This window comes from Hyla sarda, unplaced genomic scaffold (genome assembly GCF_029499605.1).
Source record: "Hyla sarda isolate aHylSar1 unplaced genomic scaffold, aHylSar1.hap1 scaffold_353, whole genome shotgun sequence".
In the NCBI taxonomy this organism is placed as follows: domain Eukaryota; kingdom Metazoa; phylum Chordata; class Amphibia; order Anura; family Hylidae; genus Hyla; species Hyla sarda.
The window spans coordinates 226855-252971 of NW_026610295.1; the positions used below are offsets into that span (position 1 = coordinate 226855).

The following is a 26117-nucleotide window of genomic DNA, read 5'->3' on the forward strand; positions in this document are numbered from 1 at the left end:
CAGTGCTGATGCTCCTCATAAAGCTGTCGCTGCTGTGAAGGTTCTAGGTGACATCACAAATCCCTATGGTTACATACACAACAAAGCTGGGTTGTTGTTGTTTACACTCTGCAAGGCCTGTGGAAGTGAGTGACATCATAGCACTGTAGTTCTGAGGGTTCTAGATGGATGCAACAATCTCCTGTTGCTTCTATGAAGGCCATAATAGACGACATCACCAAACAGCTCCATAGTCACATACACAGCAAAGGAGAGATGTTGTTTACACCTAGTGATGTCAGTGGTATTGAGTGACATCACAGCACAGTGCTAAGCTCCTGGGCCTGGACACAGCAGCGGCTGCAATATCTCAACGGAGAATACGTTTATATATATGTGTGTGTGTGCGCGTATATATATATATATATATATATATATATATATATATATATATATATTTCTCCGCCGAAATCACTTTTAAACCCATTTCCACCTTTTTTTCCCTTCTCTTCCTCTTACTTTTTTTTCACGTTTTTTTACGTTTTTCTCCTTTTCGCCTCTTTTCTGGGCGTATTATTCTTCTTTTTCTTCTTTTTTTTCGTCTAATGCATACCCCATCAGTGCAGCAATGCTTATTCAATACCGCCAGCAGATGGAGACACTGGGGGATAATTTTCTAAGGATTTATACTGATTTTTCCTGTCTGAATTTGTCGCACAGAAAGTTGCAGGCCAAATATGTGTGACATTTCTGCGACTTTAGCTTCTAGAGCATTTTTACAACATTATACATAGGTGCTGAATACATAAAAAGCGACTGTTCAGCGACAGACAAGTCGCATCGGCTGAAAGTAGGCCAGAATGTCAGTCCATGTTGGAGCAGGTTTAGATACAGTCTAAAGTATAGATCTCAAAGTCTGTGCACAGAATTTAGCAAGGGCCTCGCACCTTCTGATGCATCAGGTAGGTGCACAATAGCATAGCCTAACCCTCTGTACTTTGGTCTATATTGATGCGGGACATAGACAGCCAGCTGATGACCAATCCATTAGTGCAATGGATGGCTGGAAGCATTTGTCTTTGCCTTTGCAATACCACAGAAGCAATGCATGGTCAATGTACAGCAATGACACACCTGTGTGAACAGCCAGGAGACCCCCCCCCCCCCATGTTATGTTACATAGTTACATAGTTAGTACGGTCGAAAAAAGACATATGTCCATCAAGTTCAACCAGGGAATTAAGGGGTAGGGGTGTGGCGCGATATTGGGGAAGGGATGAGATTTTATATTTCTTCATAAGCATTAATCTTATTTTGTCAATTAGGAACATTCAGCACCCACCCGCTATCAAGGCAGCTGCCTATCATGTCATGCCCTACCTGCACAGGTGTGCTGGCTACTCAAATGATCCAATTAAGGAGGCCATTTAGTCAGCAGCAGCAGAAGTCCTGTGCCTGGACGCTCCAACAGCGGCCAGACACAAGCAGAAGCAGAAGCAGCAGAAGCAGCAGCAGCACCACCTTTTGTTTTTTGGCTGCAGCAGCAGCAAGGCCCACAGGGCTGGCTAGCTGGATAGCCAGCAAGCAGGTAGCAATGAAAGTAGGAATCTTTCTTTTTAACCCTGTAAGGGGGTGGTGCACTGTACCCGAAGATACTGCCATATCGGGTCAATGCATAGGGCGACGGAAGCAAGCTTCGAAATCGGCCCCCGTTCTCAAAAATCCATTTAATATATGGTCCCCAGATAGGGGACGTATCAGATATTAAACTGATAAGAACAGATACTACACTTGATCTTAGCCAAAAGGCCGAGAAGCGATAACCGTGAAAGGGGCGGGCCCAACAAGGTGCCCTTCATGGGCACTATCACTGCTTGCTGTCAGGGAGGCTGCCAGACAATTTTCCATGCACACTCTGGGCTGGGGGGCAGTCAACCACCAGTACACACAGCAGAACCTAAACCCATACCATTATTGCTAAGCAGCAAGACAGGGGCCCATTGCACTCCCACGGGGCCTTTTTAAATGCAATCCATAACCCGGATTTGCCAGGAACCCTTCTTACTCCTCCTACTTGCATGTGACACTGGGCTTAGGATCTGCATAGGAAACACACACACAAGCACACACCTACCTTTGTTGCCTGCAGATGCCTCCTTGGCTGTCCCCAAACGGTATCAAACCAACACCCACGGGAAGCTGTAAGCATAGAGGACATGCCTGCACCCCATTGGACTTACCTGTGTGGGTTAAACCCGGGTTATTTGACAACCTATGGCGGTGATGGTTCTGCTCAGGCAGAGCAGTGCTGATGCTCCTCATAAAGCTGTCGCTGCTGTGAAGGTTCTAGGTGACATCACAAATCCCTATGGTTACATACACAACAAAGCTGGGTTGTTGTTGTTTACACTCTGCAAGGCCTGTGGAAGTGAGTGACATCATAGCACTGTAGTTCTGAGGGTTCTAGATGGATGCAACAATCTCCTGTTGCTTCTATGAAGGCCATAATAGACGACATCACCAAACAGCTCCATAGTCACATACACAGCAAAGGAGAGATGTTGTTTACACCTAGTGATATCAGTGGTATTGAGTGACATCACAGCACAGTGCTAAGGCTCCTGGGCCTGGACACAGCAGCGGCTGCAATATCTCAACGGAGAATACGTTTATATATATGTGTGTGTGTGCGCGTATATATATATATATATATATATATATATATATATATATATATATTTCTCCGCCGAAATCACTTTTAAACCCATTTCCACCTTTTTTTCCCTTCTCTTCCTCTTACTTTTTTTTCACGTTTTTTTACGTTTTTCTCCTTTTCGCCTCTTTTCTGGGCGTATTATTCTTCTTTTTCTTCTTTTTTTTCGTCTCTTGCATACCCCATCAGTGCAGCAATGTTTATTCAATACCGCCAGCAGATGGAGACACTGGGGGATAATTTTCTAAGGATTTATACTGATTTTTCCTGTCTGAATTTGTCGCACAGAAAGTTGCAGGCCAAATATGTGTGACATTTCTGCGACTTTAGCTTCTAGAGCATTTTTACAACATTATACATAGGTGCTGAATACATAAAAAGCGACTGTTCAGCGACAGACAAGTCGCATCGGCTGAAAGTAGGCCAGAATGTCAGTCCATGTTGGAGCAGGTTTAGATACAGTCTAAAGTATAGATCTCAAAGTCTGTGCACAGAATTTAGCAAGGGCCTCGCACCTTCTGATGCATCAGGTAGGTGCACAATAGCATAGCCTAACCCTCTGTACTTTGGTCTATATTGATGCGGGACATAGACAGCCAGCTGATGACCAATCCATTAGTGCAATGGATGGCTGGAAGCATTTGTCTTTGCCTTTGCAATACCACAGAAGCAATGCATGGTCAATGTACAGCAATGACACACCTGTGTGAACAGCCAGGAGACCCCCCCCCCCCCCATGTTATGTTACATAGTTACATAGTTAGTACGGTCGAAAAAAGACATATGTCCATCAAGTTCAACCAGGGAATTAAGGGGTAGGGGTGTGGCGCGATATTGGGGAAGGGATGAGATTTTATATTTCTTCATAAGCATTAATCTTATTTTGTCAATTAGGAACATTCAGCACCCACCCGCTATCAAGGCAGCTGCCTATCATGTCATGCCCTACCTGCACAGGTGTGCTGGCTACTCAAATGATCCAATTAAGGAGGCCATTTAGTCAGCAGCAGCAGAAGTCCTGTGCCTGGACGCTCCAACAGCGGCCAGACACAAGCAGAAGCAGAAGCAGCAGAAGCAGCAGCAGCACCACCTTTTGTTTTTTGGCTGCAGCAGCAGCAAGGCCCACAGGGCTGGCTAGCTGGATAGCCAGCAAGCAGGTAGCAATGAAAGTAGGAATCTTTCTTTTTAACCCTGTAAGGGGGTGGTGCACTGTACCCGAAGATACTGCCATATCGGGTCAATGCATAGGGCGACGGAAGCAAGCTTCGAAATCGGCCCCCGTTCTCAAAAATCCATTTAATATATGGTCCCCAGATAGGGGACGTATCAGATATTAAACTGATAAGAACAGATACTACACTTGATCTTAGCCAAAAGGCCGAGAAGCGATAACCGTGAAAGGGGCGGGCCCAACAAGGTGCCCTTCATGGGCACTATCACTGCTTGCTGTCAGGGAGGCTGCCAGACAATTTTCCATGCACACTCTGGGCTGGGGGGCAGTCAACCACCAGTACACACAGCAGAACCTAAACCCATACCATTATTGCTAAGCAGCAAGACAGGGGCCCATTGCACTCCCACGGGGCCTTTTTAAATGCAATCCATAACCCGGATTTGCCAGGAACCCTTCTTACTCCTCCTACTTGCATGTGACACTGGGCTTAGGATCTGCATAGGAAACACACACACAAGCACACACCTACCTTTGTTGCCTGCAGATGCCTCCTTGGCTGTCCCCAAACGGTATCAAACCAACACCCACGGGAAGCTGTAAGCATAGAGGACATGCCTGCACCCCATTGGACTTACCTGTGTGGGTTAAACCCGGGTTATTTGACAACCTATGGCGGTGATGGTTCTGCTCAGGCAGAGCAGTGCTGATGCTCCTCATAAAGCTGTCGCTGCTGTGAAGGTTCTAGGTGACATCACAAATCCCTATGGTTACATACACAACAAAGCTGGGTTGTTGTTGTTTACACTCTGCAAGGCCTGTGGAAGTGAGTGACATCATAGCACTGTAGTTCTGAGGGTTCTAGATGGATGCAACAATCTCCTGTTGCTTCTATGAAGGCCATAATAGACGACATCACCAAACAGCTCCATAGTCACATACACAGCAAAGGAGAGATGTTGTTTACACCTAGTGATATCAGTGGTATTGAGTGACATCACAGCACAGTGCTAAGGCTCCTGGGCCTGGACACAGCAGCGGCTGCAATATCTCAACGGAGAATACGTTTATATATATGTGTGTGTGTGCGCGTATATATATATATATATATATATATATATATATATATATATATATTTCTCCGCCGAAATCACTTTTAAACCCATTTCCACCTTTTTTTCCCTTCTCTTCCTCTTACTTTTTTTCACGTTTTTTTTACGTTTTTCTCCTTTTCGCCTCTTTTCTGGGCGTATTATTCTTCTTTTTCTTCTTTTTTTTCGTCTAATGCATACCCCATCAGTGCAGCAATGCTTATTCAATACCGCCAGCAGATGGAGACACTGGGGGATAATTTTCTAAGGATTTATACTGATTTTTCCTGTCTGAATTTGTCGCACAGAAAGTTGCAGGCCAAATATGTGTGACATTTCTGCGACTTTAGCTTCTAGAGCATTTTTACAACATTATACATAGGTGCTGAATACATAAAAAGCGACTGTTCAGCGACAGACAAGTCGCATCGGCTGAAAGTAGGCCAGAATGTCAGTCCATGTTGGAGCAGGTTTAGATACAGTCTAAAGTATAGATCTCAAAGTCTGTGCACAGAATTTAGCAAGGGCCTCGCACCTTCTGATGCATCAGGTAGGTGCACAATAGCATAGCCTAACCCTCTGTACTTTGGTCTATATTGATGCGGGACATAGACAGCCAGCTGATGACCAATCCATTAGTGCAATGGATGGCTGGAAGCATTTGTCTTTGCCTTTGCAATACCACAGAAGCAATGCATGGTCAATGTACAGCAATGACACACCTGTGTGAACAGCCAGGAGACCCCCCCCCCCCCCATGTTATGTTACATAGTTACATAGTTAGTACGGTCGAAAAAAGACATATGTCCATCAAGTTCAACCAGGGAATTAAGGGGTAGGGGTGTGGCGCGATATTGGGGAAGGGATGAGATTTTATATTTCTTCATAAGCATTAATCTTATTTTGTCAATTAGGAACATTCAGCACCCACCCGCTATCAAGGCAGCTGCCTATCATGTCATGCCCTACCTGCACAGGTGTGCTGGCTACTCAAATGATCCAATTAAGGAGGCCATTTAGTCAGCAGCAGCAGAAGTCCTGTGCCTGGACGCTCCAACAGCGGCCAGACACAAGCAGAAGCAGAAGCAGCAGCAGCACCACCTTTTGTTTTTTGGCTGCAGCAGCAGCAAGGCCCACAGGGCTGGCTAGCTGGCTAGCCAGCAAGCAGGTAGCAATGAAAGTAGGAATCTTTCTTTTTAACCCTGTAAGGGGGTGGTGCACTGTACCCGAAGATACTGCCATATCGGGTCAATGCATAGGGCGACGGAAGCAAGCTTCGAAATCGGCCCCCGTTCTCAAAAATCCATTTAATATATGGTCCCCAGATAGGGGACGTATCAGATATTAAACTGATAAGAACAGATACTACACTTGATCTTAGCCAAAAGGCCGAGAAGCGATAACCGTGAAAGGGGCGGGCCCAACAAGGTGCCCTTCATGGGCACTATCACTGCTTGCTGTCAGGGAGGCTGCCAGACAATTTTCCATGCACACTCTGGGCTGGGGGGCAGTCAACCACCAGTACACACAGCAGAACCTAAACCCATACCATTATTGCTAAGCAGCAAGACAGGGGCCCATTGCACTCCCACGGGGCCTTTTTAAATGCAATCCATAACCCGGATTTGCCAGGAACCCTTCTTACTCCTCCTACTTGCATGTGACACTGGGCTTAGGATCTGCATAGGAAACACACACACAAGCACACACCTACCTTTGTTGCCTGCAGATGCCTCCTTGGCTGTCCCCAAACGGTATCAAACCAACACCCACGGGAAGCTGTAAGCATAGAGGACATGCCTGCACCCCATTGGACTTACCTGTGTGGGTTAAACCCGGGTTATTTGACAACCTATGGCGGTGATGGTTCTGCTCAGGCAGAGCAGTGCTGATGCTCCTCATAAAGCTGTCGCTGCTGTGAAGGTTCTAGGTGACATCACAAATCCCTATGGTTACATACACAACAAAGCTGGGTTGTTGTTGTTTACACTCTGCAAGGCCTGTGGAAGTGAGTGACATCATAGCACTGTAGTTCTGAGGGTTCTAGATGGATGCAACAATCTCCTGTTGCTTCTATGAAGGCCATAATAGACGACATCACCAAACAGCTCCATAGTCACATACACAGCAAAGGAGAGATGTTGTTTACACCTAGTGATGTCAGTGGTATTGAGTGACATCACAGCACAGTGCTAAGCTCCTGGGCCTGGACACAGCAGCGGCTGCAATATCTCAACGGAGAATACGTTTATATATATGTGTGTGTGTGCGCGTATATATATATATATATATATATATATATATATATATATATATATATATATTTCTCTGCCGAAATCACTTTTAAACCCATTTCCACCTTTTTTTCCCTTCTCTTCCTCTTACTTTTTTTTCACGTTTTTTTACGTTTTTCTCCTTTTCGCCTCTTTTCTGGGCGTATTATTCTTCTTTTTCTTCTTTTTTTTCGTCTAATGCATACCCCATCAGTGCAGCAATGCTTATTCAATACCGCCAGCAGATGGAGACACTGGGGGATAATTTTCTAAGGATTTATACTGATTTTTCCTGTCTGAATTTGTCGCACAGAAAGTTGCAGGCCAAATATGTGTGACATTTCTGCGACTTTAGCTTCTAGAGCATTTTTACAACATTATACATAGGTGCTGAATACATAAAAAGCGACTGTTCAGCGACAGACAAGTCGCATCGGCTGAAAGTAGGCCAGAATGTCAGTCCATGTTGGAGCAGGTTTAGATACAGTCTAAAGTATAGATCTCAAAGTCTGTGCACAGAATTTAGCAAGGGCCTCGCACCTTCTGATGCATCAGGTAGGTGCACAATAGCATAGCCTAACCCTCTGTACTTTGGTCTATATTGATGCGGGACATAGACAGCCAGCTGATGACCAATCCATTAGTGCAATGGATGGCTGGAAGCATTTGTCTTTGCCTTTGCAATACCACAGAAGCAATGCATGGTCAATGTACAGCAATGACACACCTGTGTGAACAGCCAGGAGACCCCCCCCCCCCCCCCATGTTATGTTACATAGTTACATAGTTAGTACGGTCGAAAAAAGACATATGTCCATCAAGTTCAACCAGGGAATTAAGGGGTAGGGGTGTGGCGCGATATTGGGGAAGGGATGAGATTTTATATTTCTTCATAAGCATTAATCTTATTTTGTCAATTAGGAACATTCAGCACCCACCCGCTATCAAGGCAGCTGCCTATCATGTCATGCCCTACCTGCACAGGTGTGCTGGCTACTCAAATGATCCAATTAAGGAGGCCATTTAGTCAGCAGCAGCAGAAGTCCTGTGCCTGGACGCTCCAACAGCGGCCAGACACAAGCAGAAGCAGAAGCAGCAGAAGCAGCAGCAGCACCACCTTTTGTTTTTTGGCTGCAGCAGCAGCAAGGCCCACAGGGCTGGCTAGCTGGATAGCCAGCAAGCAGGTAGCAATGAAAGTAGGAATCTTTCTTTTTAACCCTGTAAGGGGGTGGTGCACTGTACCCGAAGATACTGCCATATCGGGTCAATGCATAGGGCGACGGAAGCAAGCTTCGAAATCGGCCCCCGTTCTCAAAAATCCATTTAATATATGGTCCCCAGATAGGGGACGTATCAGATATTAAACTGATAAGAACAGATACTACACTTGATCTTAGCCAAAAGGCCGAGAAGCGATAACCGTGAAAGGGGCGGGCCCAACAAGGTGCCCTTCATGGGCACTATCACTGCTTGCTGTCAGGGAGGCTGCCAGACAATTTTCCATGCACACTCTGGGCTGGGGGGCAGTCAACCACCAGTACACACAGCAGAACCTAAACCCATACCATTATTGCTAAGCAGCAAGACAGGGGCCCATTGCACTCCCACGGGGCCTTTTTAAATGCAATCCATAACCCGGATTTGCCAGGAACCCTTCTTACTCCTCCTACTTGCATGTGACACTGGGCTTAGGATCTGCATAGGAAACACACACACAAGCACACACCTACCTTTGTTGCCTGCAGATGCCTCCTTGGCTGTCCCCAAACGGTATCAAACCAACACCCACGGGAAGCTGTAAGCATAGAGGACATGCCTGCACCCCATTGGACTTACCTGTGTGGGTTAAACCCGGGTTATTTGACAACCTATGGCGGTGATGGTTCTGCTCAGGCAGAGCAGTGCTGATGCTCCTCATAAAGCTGTCGCTGCTGTGAAGGTTCTAGGTGACATCACAAATCCCTATGGTTACATACACAACAAAGCTGGGTTGTTGTTGTTTACACTCTGCAAGGCCTGTGGAAGTGAGTGACATCATAGCACTGTAGTTCTGAGGGTTCTAGATGGATGCAACAATCTCCTGTTGCTTCTATGAAGGCCATAATAGACGACATCACCAAACAGCTCCATAGTCACATACACAGCAAAGGAGAGATGTTGTTTACACCTAGTGATATCAGTGGTATTGAGTGACATCACAGCACAGTGCTAAGGCTCCTGGGCCTGGACACAGCAGCGGCTGCAATATCTCAACGGAGAATACGTTTATATATATGTGTGTGTGTGCGCGTATATATATATATATATATATATATATATATATATATATATATATTTCTCCGCCGAAATCACTTTTAAACCCATTTCCACCTTTTTTTCCCTTCTCTTCCTCTTACTTTTTTTTCACGTTTTTTTACGTTTTTCTCCTTTTCGCCTCTTTTCTGGGCGTATTATTCTTCTTTTTCTTCTTTTTTTTCGTCTCTTGCATACCCCATCAGTGCAGCAATGTTTATTCAATACCGCCAGCAGATGGAGACACTGGGGGATAATTTTCTAAGGATTTATACTGATTTTTCCTGTCTGAATTTGTCGCACAGAAAGTTGCAGGCCAAATATGTGTGACATTTCTGCGACTTTAGCTTCTAGAGCATTTTTACAACATTATACATAGGTGCTGAATACATAAAAAGCGACTGTTCAGCGACAGACAAGTCGCATCGGCTGAAAGTAGGCCAGAATGTCAGTCCATGTTGGAGCAGGTTTAGATACAGTCTAAAGTATAGATCTCAAAGTCTGTGCACAGAATTTAGCAAGGGCCTCGCACCTTCTGATGCATCAGGTAGGTGCACAATAGCATAGCCTAACCCTCTGTACTTTGGTCTATATTGATGCGGGACATAGACAGCCAGCTGATGACCAATCCATTAGTGCAATGGATGGCTGGAAGCATTTGTCTTTGCCTTTGCAATACCACAGAAGCAATGCATGGTCAATGTACAGCAATGACACACCTGTGTGAACAGCCAGGAGACCCCCCCCCCCCCCCATGTTATGTTACATAGTTACATAGTTAGTACGGTCGAAAAAAGACATATGTCCATCAAGTTCAACCAGGGAATTAAGGGGTAGGGGTGTGGCGCGATATTGGGGAAGGGATGAGATTTTATATTTCTTCATAAGCATTAATCTTATTTTGTCAATTAGGAACATTCAGCACCCACCCGCTATCAAGGCAGCTGCCTATCATGTCATGCCCTACCTGCACAGGTGTGCTGGCTACTCAAATGATCCAATTAAGGAGGCCATTTAGTCAGCAGCAGCAGAAGTCCTGTGCCTGGACGCTCCAACAGCGGCCAGACACAAGCAGAAGCAGCAGAAGCAGCAGCAGCACCACCTTTTGTTTTTTGGCTGCAGCAGCAGCAAGGCCCACAGGGCTGGCTAGCTGGCTAGCCAGCAAGCAGGTAGCAATGAAAGTAGGAATCTTTCTTTTTAACCCTGTAAGGGGGTGGTGCACTGTACCCGAAGATACTGCCATATCGGGTCAATGCATAGGGCGACGGAAGCAAGCTTCGAAATCGGCCCCCGTTCTCAAAAATCCATTTAATATATGGTCCCCAGATAGGGGACGTATCAGATATTAAACTGATAAGAACAGATACTACACTTGATCTTAGCCAAAAGGCCGAGAAGCGATAACCGTGAAAGGGGCGGGCCCAACAAGGTGCCCTTCATGGGCACTATCACTGCTTGCTGTCAGGGAGGCTGCCAGACAATTTTCCATGCACACTCTGGGCTGGGGGGCAGTCAACCACCAGTACACACAGCAGAACCTAAACCCATACCATTATTGCTAAGCAGCAAGACAGGGGCCCATTGCACTCCCACGGGGCCTTTTTAAATGCAATCCATAACTCGGATTTGCCAGGAACCCTTCTTACTCCTCCTACTTGCATGTGACACTGGGCTTAGGATCTGCATAGGAAACACACACACAAGCACACACCTACCTTTGTTGCCTGCAGATGCCTCCTTGGCTGTCCCCAAACGGTATCAAACCAACACCCACGGGAAGCTGTAAGCATAGAGGACATGCCTGCACCCCATTGGACTTACCTGTGTGGGTTAAACCCGGGTTATTTGACAACCTATGGCGGTGATGGTTCTGCTCAGGCAGAGCAGTGCTGATGCTCCTCATAAAGCTGTCGCTGCTGTGAAGGTTCTAGGTGACATCACAAATCCCTATGGTTACATACACAACAAAGCTGGGTTGTTGTTGTTTACACTCTGCAAGGCCTGTGGAAGTGAGTGACATCATAGCACTGTAGTTCTGAGGGTTCTAGATGGATGCAACAATCTCCTGTTGCTTCTATGAAGGCCATAATAGACGACATCACCAAACAGCTCCATAGTCACATACACAGCAAAGGAGAGATGTTGTTTACACCTAGTGATGTCAGTGGTATTGAGTGACATCACAGCACAGTGCTAAGGCTCCTGGGCCTGGACACAGCAGCGGCTGCAATATCTCAACGGAGAATACGTTTATATATATGTGTGTGTGTGCGCGTATATATATATATATATATATATATATATATATATATATATATTTCTCCGCCGAAATCACTTTTAAACCCATTTCCACCTTTTTTTCCCTTCTCTTCCTCTTACTTTTTTTCACGTTTTTTTACGTTTTTCTCCTTTTCGCCTCTTTTCTGGGCGTATTATTCTTCTTTTTCTTCTTTTTTTTCGTCTAATGCATACCCCATCAGTGCAGCAATGCTTATTCAATACCGCCAGCAGATGGAGACACTGGGGGATAATTTTCTAAGGATTTATACTGATTTTTCCTGTCTGAATTTGTCGCACAGAAAGTTGCAGGCCAAATATGTGTGACATTTCTGCGACTTTAGCTTCTAGAGCATTTTTACAACATTATACATAGGTGCTGAATACATAAAAAGCGACTGTTCAGCGACAGACAAGTCGCATCGGCTGAAAGTAGGCCAGAATGTCAGTCCATGTTGGAGCAGGTTTAGATACAGTCTAAAGTATAGATCTCAAAGTCTGTGCACAGAATTTAGCAAGGGCCTCGCACCTTCTGATGCATCAGGTAGGTGCACAATAGCATAGCCTAACCCTCTGTACTTTGGTCTATATTGATGCGGGACATAGACAGCCAGCTGATGACCAATCCATTAGTGCAATGGATGGCTGGAAGCATTTGTCTTTGCCTTTGCAATACCACAGAAGCAATGCATGGTCAATGTACAGCAATGACACACCTGTGTGAACAGCCAGGAGACCCCCCCCCCCCATGTTATGTTACATAGTTACATAGTTAGTACGGTCGAAAAAAGACATATGTCCATCAAGTTCAACCAGGGAATTAAGGGGTAGGGGTGTGGCGCGATATTGGGGAAGGGATGAGATTTTATATTTCTTCATAAGCATTAATCTTATTTTGTCAATTAGGAACATTCAGCACCCACCCGCTATCAAGGCAGCTGCCTATCATGTCATGCCCTACCTGCACAGGTGTGCTGGCTACTCAAATGATCCAATTAAGGAGGCCATTTAGTCAGCAGCAGCAGAAGTCCTGTGCCTGGACGCTCCAACAGCGGCCAGACACAAGCAGAAGCAGAAGCAGCAGCAGCACCACCTTTTGTTTTTTGGCTGCAGCAGCAGCAAGGCCCACAGGGCTGGCTAGCTGGCTAGCCAGCAAGCAGGTAGCAATGAAAGTAGGAATCTTTCTTTTTAACCCTGTAAGGGGGTGGTGCACTGTACCCGAAGATACTGCCATATCGGGTCAATGCATAGGGCGACGGAAGCAAGCTTCGAAATCGGCCCCCGTTCTCAAAAATCCATTTAATATATGGTCCCCAGATAGGGGACGTATCAGATATTAAACTGATAAGAACAGATACTACACTTGATCTTAGCCAAAAGGCCGAGAAGCGATAACCGTGAAAGGGGCGGGCCCAACAAGGTGCCCTTCATGGGCACTATCACTGCTTGCTGTCAGGGAGGCTGCCAGACAATTTTCCATGCACACTCTGGGCTGGGGGGCAGTCAACCACCAGTACACACAGCAGAACCTAAACCCATACCATTATTGCTAAGCAGCAAGACAGGGGCCCATTGCACTCCCACGGGGCCTTTTTAAATGCAATCCATAACCCGGATTTGCCAGGAACCCTTCTTACTCCTCCTACTTGCATGTGACACTGGGCTTAGGATCTGCATAGGAAACACACACACAAGCACACACCTACCTTTGTTGCCTGCAGATGCCTCCTTGGCTGTCCCCAAACGGTATCAAACCAACACCCACGGGAAGCTGTAAGCATAGAGGACATGCCTGCACCCCATTGGACTTACCTGTGTGGGTTAAACCCGGGTTATTTGACAACCTATGGCGGTGATGGTTCTGCTCAGGCAGAGCAGTGCTGATGCTCCTCATAAAGCTGTCGCTGCTGTGAAGGTTCTAGGTGACATCACAAATCCCTATGGTTACATACACAACAAAGCTGGGTTGTTGTTGTTTACACTCTGCAAGGCCTGTGGAAGTGAGTGACATCATAGCACTGTAGTTCTGAGGGTTCTAGATGGATGCAACAATCTCCTGTTGCTTCTATGAAGGCCATAATAGACGACATCACCAAACAGCTCCATAGTCACATACACAGCAAAGGAGAGATGTTGTTTACACCTAGTGATGTCAGTGGTATTGAGTGACATCACAGCACAGTGCTAAGCTCCTGGGCCTGGACACAGCAGCGGCTGCAATATCTCAACGGAGAATACGTTTATATATATGTGTGTGTGTGCGCGTATATATATATATATATATATATATATATATATATATATATATATATTTCTCCGCCGAAATCACTTTTAAACCCATTTCCACCTTTTTTTCCCTTCTCTTCCTCTTACTTTTTTTTCACGTTTTTTTACGTTTTTCTCCTTTTCGCCTCTTTTCTGGGCGTATTATTCTTCTTTTTCTTCTTTTTTTTCGTCTAATGCATACCCCATCAGTGCAGCAATGCTTATTCAATACCGCCAGCAGATGGAGACACTGGGGGATAATTTTCTAAGGATTTATACTGATTTTTCCTGTCTGAATTTGTCGCACAGAAAGTTGCAGGCCAAATATGTGTGACATTTCTGCGACTTTAGCTTGTAGAGCATTTTTACAACATTATACATAGGTGCTGAATACATAAAAAGCGACTGTTCAGCGACAGACAAGTCGCATCGGCTGAAAGTAGGCCAGAATGTCAGTCCATGTTGGAGCAGGTTTAGATACAGTCTAAAGTATAGATCTCAAAGTCTGTGCACAGAATTTAGCAAGGGCCTCGCACCTTCTGATGCATCAGGTAGGTGCACAATAGCATAGCCTAACCCTCTGTACTTTGGTCTATATTGATGCGGGACATAGACAGCCAGCTGATGACCAATCCATTAGTGCAATGGATGGCTGGAAGCATTTGTCTTTGCCTTTGCAATACCACAGAAGCAATGCATGGTCAATGTACAGCAATGACACACCTGTGTGAACAGCCAGGAGACCCCCCCCCCCCCATGTTATGTTACATAGTTACATAGTTAGTACGGTCGAAAAAAGACATATGTCCATCAAGTTCAACCAGGGAATTAAGGGGTAGGGGTGTGGCGCGATATTGGGGAAGGGATGAGATTTTATATTTCTTCATAAGCATTAATCTTATTTTGTCAATTAGGAACATTCAGCACCCACCCGCTATCAAGGCAGCTGCCTATCATGTCATGCCCTACCTGCACAGGTGTGCTGGCTACTCAAATGATCCAATTAAGGAGGCCATTTAGTCAGCAGCAGCAGAAGTCCTGTGCCTGGACGCTCCAACAGCGGCCAGACACAAGCAGAAGCAGAAGCAGCAGAAGCAGCAGCAGCACCACCTTTTGTTTTTTGGCTGCAGCAGCAGCAAGGCCCACAGGGCTGGCTAGCTGGCTAGCCAGCAAGCAGGTAGCAATGAAAGTAGGAATCTTTCTTTTTAACCCTGTAAGGGGGTGGTGCACTGTACCCGAAGATACTGCCATATCGGGTCAATGCATAGGGCGACGGAAGCAAGCTTCGAAATCGGCCCCCGTTCTCAAAAATCCATTTAATATATGGTCCCCAGATAGGGGACGTATCAGATATTAAACTGATAAGAACAGATACTACACTTGATCTTAGCCAAAAGGCCGAGAAGCGATAACCGTGAAAGGGGCGGGCCCAACAAGGTGCCCTTCATGGGCACTATCACTGCTTGCTGTCAGGGAGGCTGCCAGACAATTTTCCATGCACACTCTGGGCTGGGGGGCAGTCAACCACCAGTACACACAGCAGAACCTAAACCCATACCATTATTGCTAAGCAGCAAGACAGGGGCCCATTGCACTCCCACGGGGCCTTTTTAAATGCAATCCATAACCCGGATTTGCCAGGAACCCTTCTTACTCCTCCTACTTGCATGTGACACTGGGCTTAGGATCTGCATAGGAAACACACACACAAGCACACACCTACCTTTGTTGCCTGCAGATGCCTCCTTGGCTGTCCCCAAACGGTATCAAACCAACACCCACGGGAAGCTGTAAGCATAGAGGACATGCCTGCACCCCATTGGACTTACCTGTGTGGGTTAAACCCGGGTTATTTGACAACCTATGGCGGTGATGGTTCTGCTCAGGCAGAGCAGTGCTGATGCTCCTCATAAAGCTGTCGCTGCTGTGAAGGTTCTAGGTGACATCACAAATCCCTATGGTTACATACACAACAAAGCTGGGTTGTTGTTGTTTACACTCTGCAAGGCCTGTGGAAGTGAGTGACATCATAGCACTGTAGTTCTGAGGGTTCTAGATGGATGCAACAATCTCCTGTTGCTTCTATGAAGGCCATAATAGACGACATCACCAAACAGCTCCATAGTCACATACACAGCAAAGGAGAGATGTTGTTTACACCTAGTGATGTCAGTGGTATTGAGTGACATCACAGCACAGTGATAAGGCTCCTGGGCCTGGACACAGCAGCGGCTGCAATATCTCAACGGAGAATACGTTTATATATATGTGTGTGTGTGCGCGTATATATATATATATATATATATATATATATATATATATATATATATATTTCTCCGCCGAAATCACTTTTAAACCCATTTCCACCTTTTTTTCCCTTCTCTTCCTCTTACTTTTTTTTCACGTTTTTTTACGTTTTTCTCCTTTTCGCCTCTTTTCTGGGCGTATTATTCTTCTTTTTCTTCTTTTTTTTCGTCTAATGCATACCCCATCAGTGCAGCAATGCTTATTCAATACCGCCAGCAGATGGAGACACTGGGGGATAATTTTCTAAGGATTTATACTGATTTTTCCTGTCTGAATTTGTCGCACAGAAAGTTGCAGGCCAAATATGTGTGACATTTCTGCGACTTTAGCTTCTAGAGCATTTTTACAACATTATACATAGGTGCTGAATACATAAAAAGCAACTGTTCAGCGACAGACAAGTCGCATCGGCTGAAAGTAGGCCAGAATGTCAGTCCATGTTGGAGCAGGTTTAGATACAGTCTAAAGTATAGATCTCAAAGTCTGTGCACAGAATTTAGCAAGGGCCTCGCACCTTCTGATGCATCAGGTAGGTGCACAATAGCATAGCCTAACCCTCTGTACTTTGGTCTATATTGATGCGGGACATAGACAGCCAGCTGATGACCAATCCATTAGTGCAATGGATGGCTGGAAGCATTTGTCTTTGCCTTTGCAATACCACAGAAGCAATGCATGGTCAATGTACAGCAATGACACACCTGTGTGAACAGCCAGGAGACCCCCCCCCCCCCCCATGTTATGTTACATAGTTAGTACGGTCGAAAAAAGACATATGTCCATCAAGTTCAACCAGGGAATTAAGGGGTAGGGGTGTGGCGCGATATTGGGGAAGGGATGAGATTTTATATTTCTTCATAAGCATTAATCTTATTTTGTCAATTAGGAACATTCAGCACCCACCCGCTATCAAGGCAGCTGCCTATCATGTCATGCCCTACCTGCACAGGTGTGCTGGCTACTCAAATGATCCAATTAAGGAGGCCATTTAGTCAGCAGCAGCAGAAGTCCTGTGCCTGGACGCTCCAACAGCGGCCAGACACAAGCAGAAGCAGAAGCAGCAGAAGCAGCAGCACCACCTTTTGTTTTTTGGCTGCAGATGCAGCAAGGCCCACAGGGCTGGCTAGCTGGCTAGCCAGCAAGCAGGTAGCAATGAAAGTAGGAATCTTTCTTTTTAACCCTGTAAGGGGGTGGTGCACTGTACCCGAAGATACTGCCATATCGGGTCAATGCATAGGGCGACGGAAGCAAGCTTCGAAATCGGCCCCCGTTCTCAAAAATCCATTTAATATATGGTCCCCAGATAGGGGACGTATCAGATATTAAACTGATAAGAACAGATACTACACTTGATCTTAGCCAAAAGGCCGAGAAGCGATAACCGTGAAAGGGGCGGGCCCAACAAGGTGCCCTTCATGGGCACTATCACTGCTTGCTGTCAGGGAGGCTGCCAGACAATTTTCCATGCACACTCTGGGCTGGGGGGCAGTCAACCACCAGTACACACAGCAGAACCTAAACCCATACCATTATTGCTAAGCAGCAAGACAGGGGCCCATTGCACTCCCACGGGGCCTTTTTAAATGCAATCCATAACCCGGATTTGCCAGGAACCCTTCTTACTCCTCCTACTTGCATGTGACACTGGGCTTAGGATCTGCATAGGAAACACACACACAAGCACACACCTACCTTTGTTGCCTGCAGATGCCTCCTTGGCTGTCCCCAAACGGTATCAAACCAACACCCACGGGAAGCTGTAAGCATAGAGGACATGCCTGCACCCCATTGGACTTACCTGTGTGGGTTAAACCCGGGTTATTTGACAACCTATGGCGGTGATGGTTCTGCTCAGGCAGAGCAGTGCTGATGCTCCTCATAAAGCTGTCGCTGCTGTGAAGGTTCTAGGTGACATCACAAATCCCTATGGTTACATACACAACAAAGCTGGGTTGTTGTTGTTTACACTCTGCAAGGCCTGTGGAAGTGAGTGACATCATAGCACTGTAGTTCTGAGGGTTCTAGATGGATGCAACAATCTCCTGTTGCTTCTATGAAGGCCATAATAGACGACATCACCAAACAGCTCCATAGTCACATACACAGCAAAGGAGAGATGTTGTTTACACCTAGTGATGTCAGTGGTATTGAGTGACATCACAGCACAGTGCTAAGGCTCCTGGGCCTGGACACAGCAGTGGCTGCAATATCTCAACGGAGAATACGTTTATATATATGTGTGTGTGTGTGCGCGTATATATATATATATATTTATATATATATATATATATATATATATATATTTCTCCGCCGAAATCACTTTTAAACCCATTTCCACCTTTTTTTCCCTTCTCTTCCTCTTACTTTTTTTTCACGTTTTTTTACGTTTTTCTCCTTTTCGCCTCTTTTCTGGGCGTATTATTCTTCTTTTTCTTCTTTTTTTTCGTCTAATGCATACCCCATCAGTGCAGCAATGCTTATTCAATACCGCCAGCAGATGGAGACACTGGGGGATAATTTTCTAAGGATTTATACTGATTTTTCCTGTCTGAATTTGTCGCACAGAAAGTTGCAGGCCAAATATGTGTGACATTTCTGCGACTTTAGCTTCTAGAGCATTTTTACAACATTATACATAGGTGCTGAATACATAAAAAGCGACTGTTCAGCGACAGACAAGTCGCATCGGCTGAAAGTAGGCCAGAATGTCAGTCCATGTTGGAGCAGGTTTAGATACAGTCTAAAGTATAGATCTCAAAGTCTGTGCACAGAATTTAGCAAGGGCCTCGCACCTTCTGATGCATCAGGTAGGTGCACAATAGCATAGCCTAACCCTCTGTACTTTGGTCTATATTGATGCGGGACATAGACAGCCAGCTGATGACCAATCCATTAGTGCAATGGATGGCTGGAAGCATTTGTCTTTGCCTTTGCAATACCACAGAAGCAATGCATGGTCAATGTACAGCAATGACACACCTGTGTGAACAGCCAGGAGACCCCCCCCCCCCCCCATGTTATGTTACATAGTTACATAGTTAGTACGGTCGAAAAAAGACATATGTCCATCAAGTTCAACCAGGGAATTAAGGGGTAGGGGTGTGGCGCGATATTGGGGAAGGGATGAGATTTTATATTTCTTCATAAGCATTAATCTTATTTTGTCAATTAGGAACATTCAGCACCCACCCGCTATCAAGGCAGCTGCCTATCATGTCATGCCCTACCTGCACAGGTGTGCTGGCTACTCAAATGATCCAATTAAGGAGGCCATTTAGTCAGCAGCAGCAGAAGTCCTGTGCCTGGACGCTCCAACAGCGGCCAGACACAAGCAGAAGCAGAAGCAGCAGAAGCAGCAGCAGCACCACCTTTTGTTTTTTGGCTGCAGCAGCAGCAAGGCCCACAGGGCTGGCTAGCTGGCTAGCCAGCAAGCAGGTAGCAATGAAAGTAGGAATCTTTCTTTTTAACCCTGTAAGGGGGTGGTGCACTGTACCCGAAGATACTGCCATATCGGGTCAATGCATAGGGCGACGGAAGCAAGCTTCGAAATCGGCCCCCGTTCTCAAAAATCCATTTAATATATGGTCCCCAGATAGGGGACATATCAGATATTAAACTGATAAGAACAGATACTACACTTGATCTTAGCCAAAAGGCCGAGAAGCGATAACCGTGAAAGGGGCGGGCCCAACAAGGTGCCCTTCATGGGCACTATCACTGCTTGCTGTCAGGGAGGCTGCCAGACAATTTTCCATGCACACTCTGGGCTGGGGGGCAGTCAACCACCAGTACACACAGCAGAACCTAAACCCATACCATTATTGCTAAGCAGCAAGACAGGGGCCCATTGCACTCCCACGGGGCCTTTTTAAATGCAATCCATAACCCGGATTTGCCAGGAACCCTTCTTACTCCTCCTACTTGCATGTGACACTGGGCTTAGGATCTGCATAGGAAACACACACACAAGCACACACCTACCTTTGTTGCCTGCAGATGCCTCCTTGGCTGTCCCCAAACGGTATCAAACCAACACCCACGGGAAGCTGTAAGCATAGAGGACATGCCTGCACCCCATTGGACTTACCTGTGTGGGTTAAACCCGGGTTATTTGACAACCTATGGCGGTGATGGTTCTGCTCAGGCAGAGCAGTGCTGATGCTCCTCATAAAGCTGTCGCTGCTGTGAAGGTTCTAGGTGACATCACAAATCCCTATGGTTACATACACAACAAAGCTGGGTTGTTGTTGTTTACACTCTGCAAGGCCTGTGGAAGTGAGTGACATCATAGCACTGTAGTTCTGAGGGTTCTAGATGGATGCAACAATCTCCTGTTGCTTCTATGAAGGCCATAATAGACGACATCACCAAACAGCTCCATAGTCACATACACAGCAAAGGAGAGATGTTGTTTACACCTAGTGATGTCAGTGGTATTGAGTGACATCACAGCACAGTGCTAAGGCTCCTGGGCCTGGACACAGCAGCGGCTGCAATATCTCAACGGAGAATACGTTTATATATATGTGTGTGTGTGCGCGTCTATATATATATATATATATATATATATATATATATATATATATTTCTCCGCCGAAATCACTTTTAAACCCATTTCCACCTTTTTTTCCCTTCTCTTCCTCTTACTTTTTTTTCACGTTTTTTTACGTTTTTCTCCTTTTCGCCTCTTTTCTGGGCGTATTATTCTTCTTTTTCTTCTTTTTTTTCGTCTAATGCATACCCCATCAGTGCAGCAATGCTTATTCAATACCGCCAGCAGATGGAGACACTGGGGGATAATTTTCTAAGGATTTATACTGATTTTTCCTGTCTGAATTTGTCGCACAGAAAGTTGCAGGCCAAATATGTGTGACATTTCTGCGACTTTAGCTTCTAGAGCATTTTTACAACATTATACATAGGTGCTGAATACATAAAAAGCGACTGTTCAGCGACAGACAAGTCGCATCGGCTGAAAGTAGGCCAGAATGTCAGTCCATGTTGGAGCAGGTTTAGATACAGTCTAAAGTATAGATCTCAAAGTCTGTGCACAGAATTTAGCAAGGGCCTCGCACCTTCTGATGCATCAGGTAGGTGCACAATAGCATAGCCTAACCCTCTGTACTTTGGTCTATATTGATGCGGGACATAGACAGCCAGCTGATGACCAATCCATTAGTGCAATGGATGGCTGGAAGCATTTGTCTTTGCCTTTGCAATACCACAGAAGCAATGCATGGTCAATGTACAGCAATGACACACCTGTGTGAACAGCCAGGAGACCCCCCCCCCCCCATGTTATGTTACATAGTTACATAGTTAGTACGGTCGAAAAAAGACATATGTCCATCAAGTTCAACCAGGGAATTAAGGGGTAGGGGTGTGGCGCGATATTGGGGAAGGGATGAGATTTTATATTTCTTCATAAGCATTAATCTTATTTTGTCAATTAGGAACATTCAGCACCCACCCGCTATCAAGGCAGCTGCCTATCATGTCATGCCCTACCTGCACAGGTGTGCTGGCTACTCAAATGATCCAATTAAGGAGGCCATTTAGTCAGCAGCAGCAGAAGTCCTGTGCCTGGACGCTCCAACAGCGGCCAGACACAAGCAGAAGCAGAAGCAGCAGAAGCAGCAGCAGCAGCACCACCTTTTGTTTTTTGGCTGCAGCAGCAGCAGCAAGGCCCACAGGGCTGGCTAGCTGGCTAGCCAGCAAGCAGGTAGCAATGAAAGTAGGAATCTTTCTTTTTAACCCTGTAAGGGGGTGGTGCACTGTACCCGAAGATACTGCCATATCGGGTCAATGCATAGGGCGACGGAAGCAAGCTTCGAAATCGGCCCCCGTTCTCAAAAATCCATTTAATATATGGTCCCCAGATAGGGGACGTATCAGATATTAAACTGATAAGAACAGATACTACACTTGATCTTAGCCAAAAGGCCGAGAAGCGATAACCGTGAAAGGGGCGGGCCCAACAAGGTGCCCTTCATGGGCACTATCACTGCTTGCTGTCAGGGAGGCTGCCAGACAATTTTCCATGCACACTCTGGGCTGGGGGGCAGTCAACCACCAGTACACACAGCAGAACCTAAACCCATACCATTATTGCTAAGCAGCAAGACAGGGGCCCATTGCACTCCCACGGGGCCTTTTTAAATGCAATCCATAACCCGGATTTGCCAGGAACCCTTCTTACTCCTCCTACTTGCATGTGACACTGGGCTTAGGATCTGCATAGGAAACACACACACAAGCACACACCTACCTTTGTTGCCTGCAGATGCCTCCTTGGCTGTCCCCAAACGGTATCAAACCAACACCCACGGGAAGCTGTAAGCATAGAGGACATGCCTGCACCCCATTGGACTTACCTGTGTGGGTTAAACCCGGGTTATTTGACAACCTATGGCGGTGATGGTTCTGCTCAGGCAGAGCAGTGCTGATGCTCCTCATAAAGCTGTCGCTGCTGTGAAGGTTCTAGGTGACATCACAAATCCCTATGGTTACATACACAACAAAGCTGGGTTGTTGTTGTTTACACTCTGCAAGGCCTGTGGAAGTGAGTGACATCATAGCACTGTAGTTCTGAGGGTTCTAGATGGATGCAACAATCTCCTGTTGCTTCTATGAAGGCCATAATAGACGACATCACCAAACAGCTCCATAGTCACATACACAGCAAAGGAGAGATGTTGTTTACACCTAGTGATGTCAGTGGTATTGAGTGACATCACAGCACAGTGCTAAGGCTCCTGGGCCTGGACACAGCAGCGGCTGCAATATCTCAACGGAGAATACGTTTATATATATGTGTGTGTGTGCGCGTATATATATATATATATATATATATATATATATATATATATATATTTCTCCGCCGAAATCACTTTTAAACCCATTTCCACCTTTTTTTCCCTTCTCTTCCTCTTACTTTTTTTTCACGTTTTTTTACGTTTTTCTCCTTTTCGCCTCTTTTCTGGGCGTATTATTCTTCTTTTTCTTCTTTTTTTTCGTCTAATGCATACCCCATCAGTGCAGCAATGCTTATTCAATACCGCCAGCAGATGGAGACACTGGGGGATAATTTTCTAAGGATTTATACTGATTTTTCCTGTCTGAATTTGTCGCACAGAAAGTTGCAGGCCAAATATGTGTGACATTTCTGCGACTTTAGCTTCTAGAGCATTTTTACAACATTATACATAGGTGCTGAATACATAAAAAGCGACTGTTCAGCGACAGACAAGTCGCATCGGCTGAAAGTAGGCCAGAATGTCAGTCCATGTTGGAGCAGGTTTAGATACAGTCTAAAGTATAGATCTCAAAGTCTGTGCACAGAATTTAACAAGGGCCTCGCACCTTCTGATGCATCAGGTAGGTGCACAATAGCATAGCCTAACCCTCTGTACTTTGGTCTATATTGATGCGGGACATAGACAGCCAGCTGATGACCAATCCATTAGTGCAATGGATGGCTGGAAGCATTTGTCTTTGCCTTTGCAATACCACAGAAGCAATGCATGGTCAATGTACAGCAATGACACACCTGTGTGAACAGCCAGGAGACCCCCCCCCCCCCATGTTATGTTACATAGTTACATAGTTAGTACGGTCGAAAAAAGACATATGTCCATCAAGTTCAACCAGGGAATTAAGGGGTAGGGGTGTGGCGCGATATTGGGGAAGGGATGAGATTTTATATTTCTTCATAAGCATTAATCTTATTTTGTCAATTAGGAACATTCAGCACCCACCCGCTATCAAGGCAGCTGCCTATCATGTCATGCCCTACCTGCACAGGTGTGCTGGCTACTCAAATGATCCAATTAAGGAGGCCATTTAGTCAGCAGCAGCAGAAGTCCTGTGCCTGGATGCTCCAACAGTGGCCAGACACAAGCAGAAGCAAAAGCAGCAGAAGCAGCAGCAGCACCACCTTTTGTTTTTTGGCTGCAGCAGCAGCAAGGCCCACAGGGCTGGCTAGCTGGCTAGCCAGCAAGCAGGTAGCAATGAAAGTAGGAATCTTTCTTTTTAACCCTGTAAGGGGGTGGTGCACTGTACCCGAAGATACTGCCATATCGGGTCAATGCATAGGGCGACGGAAGCAAGCTTCGAAATCGGCCCCCGTTCTCAAAAATCCATTTAATATATGGTCCCCAGATAGGGGACGTATCAGATATTAAACTGATAAGAACAGATACTACACTTGATCTTAGCCAAAAGGCCGAGAAGCGATAACCGTGAAAGGGGCGGGCCCAACAAGGTGCCCTTCATGGGCACTATCACTGCTTGCTGTCAGGGAGGCTGCCAGACAATTTTCCATGCACACTCTGGGCTGGGGGGCAGTCAACCACCAGTACACACAGCAGAACCTAAACCCATACCATTATTGCTAAGCAGCAAGACAGGGGCCCATTGCACTCCCACGGGGCCTTTTTAAATGCAATCCATAACCCGGATTTGCCAGGAACCCTTCTTACTCCTCCTACTTGCATGTGACACTGGGCTTAGGATCTGCATAGGAAACACACACACAAGCACACACCTACCTTTGTTGCCTGCAGATGCCTCCTTGGCTGTCCCCAAACGGTATCAAACCAACACCCACGGGAAGCTGTAAGCATAGAGGACATGCCTGCACCCCATTGGACTTACCTGTGTGGGTTAAACCCGGGTTATTTGACAACCTATGGCGGTGATGGTTCTGCTCAGGCAGAGCAGTGCTGATGCTCCTCATAAAGCTGTCGCTGCTGTGAAGGTTCTAGGTGACATCACAAATCCCTATGGTTACATACACAACAAAGCTGGGTTGTTGTTGTTTACACTCTGCAAGGCCTGTGGAAGTGAGTGACATCATAGCACTGTAGTTCTGAGGGTTCTAGATGGATGCAACAATCTCCTGTTGCTTCTATGAAGGCCATAATAGACGACATCACCAAACAGCTCCATAGTCACATACACAGCAAAGGAGAGATGTTGTTTACACCTAGTGATGTCAGTGGTATTGAGTGACATCACAGCACAGTGCTAAGGCTCCTGGGCCTGGACACAGCAGCGGCTGCAATATCTCAACGGAGAATACGTTTATATATATGTGTGTGTGTGCGCGTATATATATATATATATATATATATATATATATTTCTCCGCCGAAATCACTTTTAAACCCATTTCCACCTTTTTTTCCCTTCTCTTCCTCTTACTTTTTTTTCACGTTTTTTTACGTTTTTCTCCTTTTCGCCTCTTTTCTGGGCGTATTATTCTTCTTTTTCTTCTTTTTTTTCGTCTAATGCATACCCCATCAGTGCAGCAATGCTTATTCAATACCGCCAGCAGATGGAGACACTGGGGGATAATTTTCTAAGGATTTATACTGATTTTTCCTGTCTGAATTTGTCGCACAGAAAGTTGCAGGCCAAATATGTGTGACATTTCTGCGACTTTAGCTTCTAGAGCATTTTTACAACATTATACATAGGTGCTGAATACATAAAAAGCGACTGTTCAGCGACAGACAAGTCGCATCGGCTGAAAGTAGGCCAGAATGTCAGTCCATGTTGGAGCAGGTTTAGATACAGTCTAAAGTATAGATCTCAAAGTCTGTGCACAGAATTTAGCAAGGGCCTCGCACCTTCTGATGCATCAGGTAGGTGCACAATAGCATAGCCTAACCCTCTGTACTTTGGTCTATATTGATGCGGGACATAGACAGCCAGCTGATGACCAATCCATTAGTGCAATGGATGGCT

General features: G+C 45.8%; 11 non-coding genes across 11 annotated transcripts; all 11 read right to left on the reverse strand.

The window, feature by feature from the left end:
- Positions 1–1609: 1609 nt before the first annotated feature.
- Positions 1610–1800, reverse strand: LOC130331600 (U2 spliceosomal RNA). The gene has a single exon (XR_008874470.1). It is a non-coding gene; the product is annotated as a U2 spliceosomal RNA (small nuclear RNA).
- Positions 1801–3891: 2091 nt separating this feature from the next.
- Positions 3892–4082, reverse strand: LOC130331602 (U2 spliceosomal RNA). The gene has a single exon (XR_008874472.1). It is a non-coding gene; the product is annotated as a U2 spliceosomal RNA (small nuclear RNA).
- A 2082-nt stretch (positions 4083–6164) lies between these two features.
- LOC130331603 (U2 spliceosomal RNA) lies at positions 6165–6355 on the reverse strand. Its single transcript, XR_008874473.1, has one exon. It is a non-coding gene; the product is annotated as a U2 spliceosomal RNA (small nuclear RNA).
- Positions 6356–8453: 2098 nt separating this feature from the next.
- LOC130331604 (U2 spliceosomal RNA) lies at positions 8454–8644 on the reverse strand. The gene has a single exon (XR_008874474.1). It is a non-coding gene; the product is annotated as a U2 spliceosomal RNA (small nuclear RNA).
- Positions 8645–10730: 2086 nt separating this feature from the next.
- Positions 10731–10921, reverse strand: LOC130331605 (U2 spliceosomal RNA). The gene has a single exon (XR_008874475.1). It is a non-coding gene; the product is annotated as a U2 spliceosomal RNA (small nuclear RNA).
- Positions 10922–12998: 2077 nt separating this feature from the next.
- Positions 12999–13189, reverse strand: LOC130331606 (U2 spliceosomal RNA). Its single transcript, XR_008874476.1, has one exon. It is a non-coding gene; the product is annotated as a U2 spliceosomal RNA (small nuclear RNA).
- Positions 13190–15280: 2091 nt separating this feature from the next.
- On the reverse strand, positions 15281–15471 carry LOC130331608 (U2 spliceosomal RNA). The gene has a single exon (XR_008874477.1). It is a non-coding gene; the product is annotated as a U2 spliceosomal RNA (small nuclear RNA).
- Positions 15472–17556: 2085 nt separating this feature from the next.
- LOC130331609 (U2 spliceosomal RNA) lies at positions 17557–17747 on the reverse strand. Its single transcript, XR_008874478.1, has one exon. It is a non-coding gene; the product is annotated as a U2 spliceosomal RNA (small nuclear RNA).
- A 2098-nt stretch (positions 17748–19845) lies between these two features.
- On the reverse strand, positions 19846–20036 carry LOC130331588 (U2 spliceosomal RNA). Its single transcript, XR_008874460.1, has one exon. It is a non-coding gene; the product is annotated as a U2 spliceosomal RNA (small nuclear RNA).
- Positions 20037–22132: 2096 nt separating this feature from the next.
- On the reverse strand, positions 22133–22323 carry LOC130331610 (U2 spliceosomal RNA). Its single transcript, XR_008874479.1, has one exon. It is a non-coding gene; the product is annotated as a U2 spliceosomal RNA (small nuclear RNA).
- A 2090-nt stretch (positions 22324–24413) lies between these two features.
- On the reverse strand, positions 24414–24604 carry LOC130331611 (U2 spliceosomal RNA). Its single transcript, XR_008874480.1, has one exon. It is a non-coding gene; the product is annotated as a U2 spliceosomal RNA (small nuclear RNA).
- Between the last annotated feature and the right edge of the window lie 1513 nt (positions 24605–26117).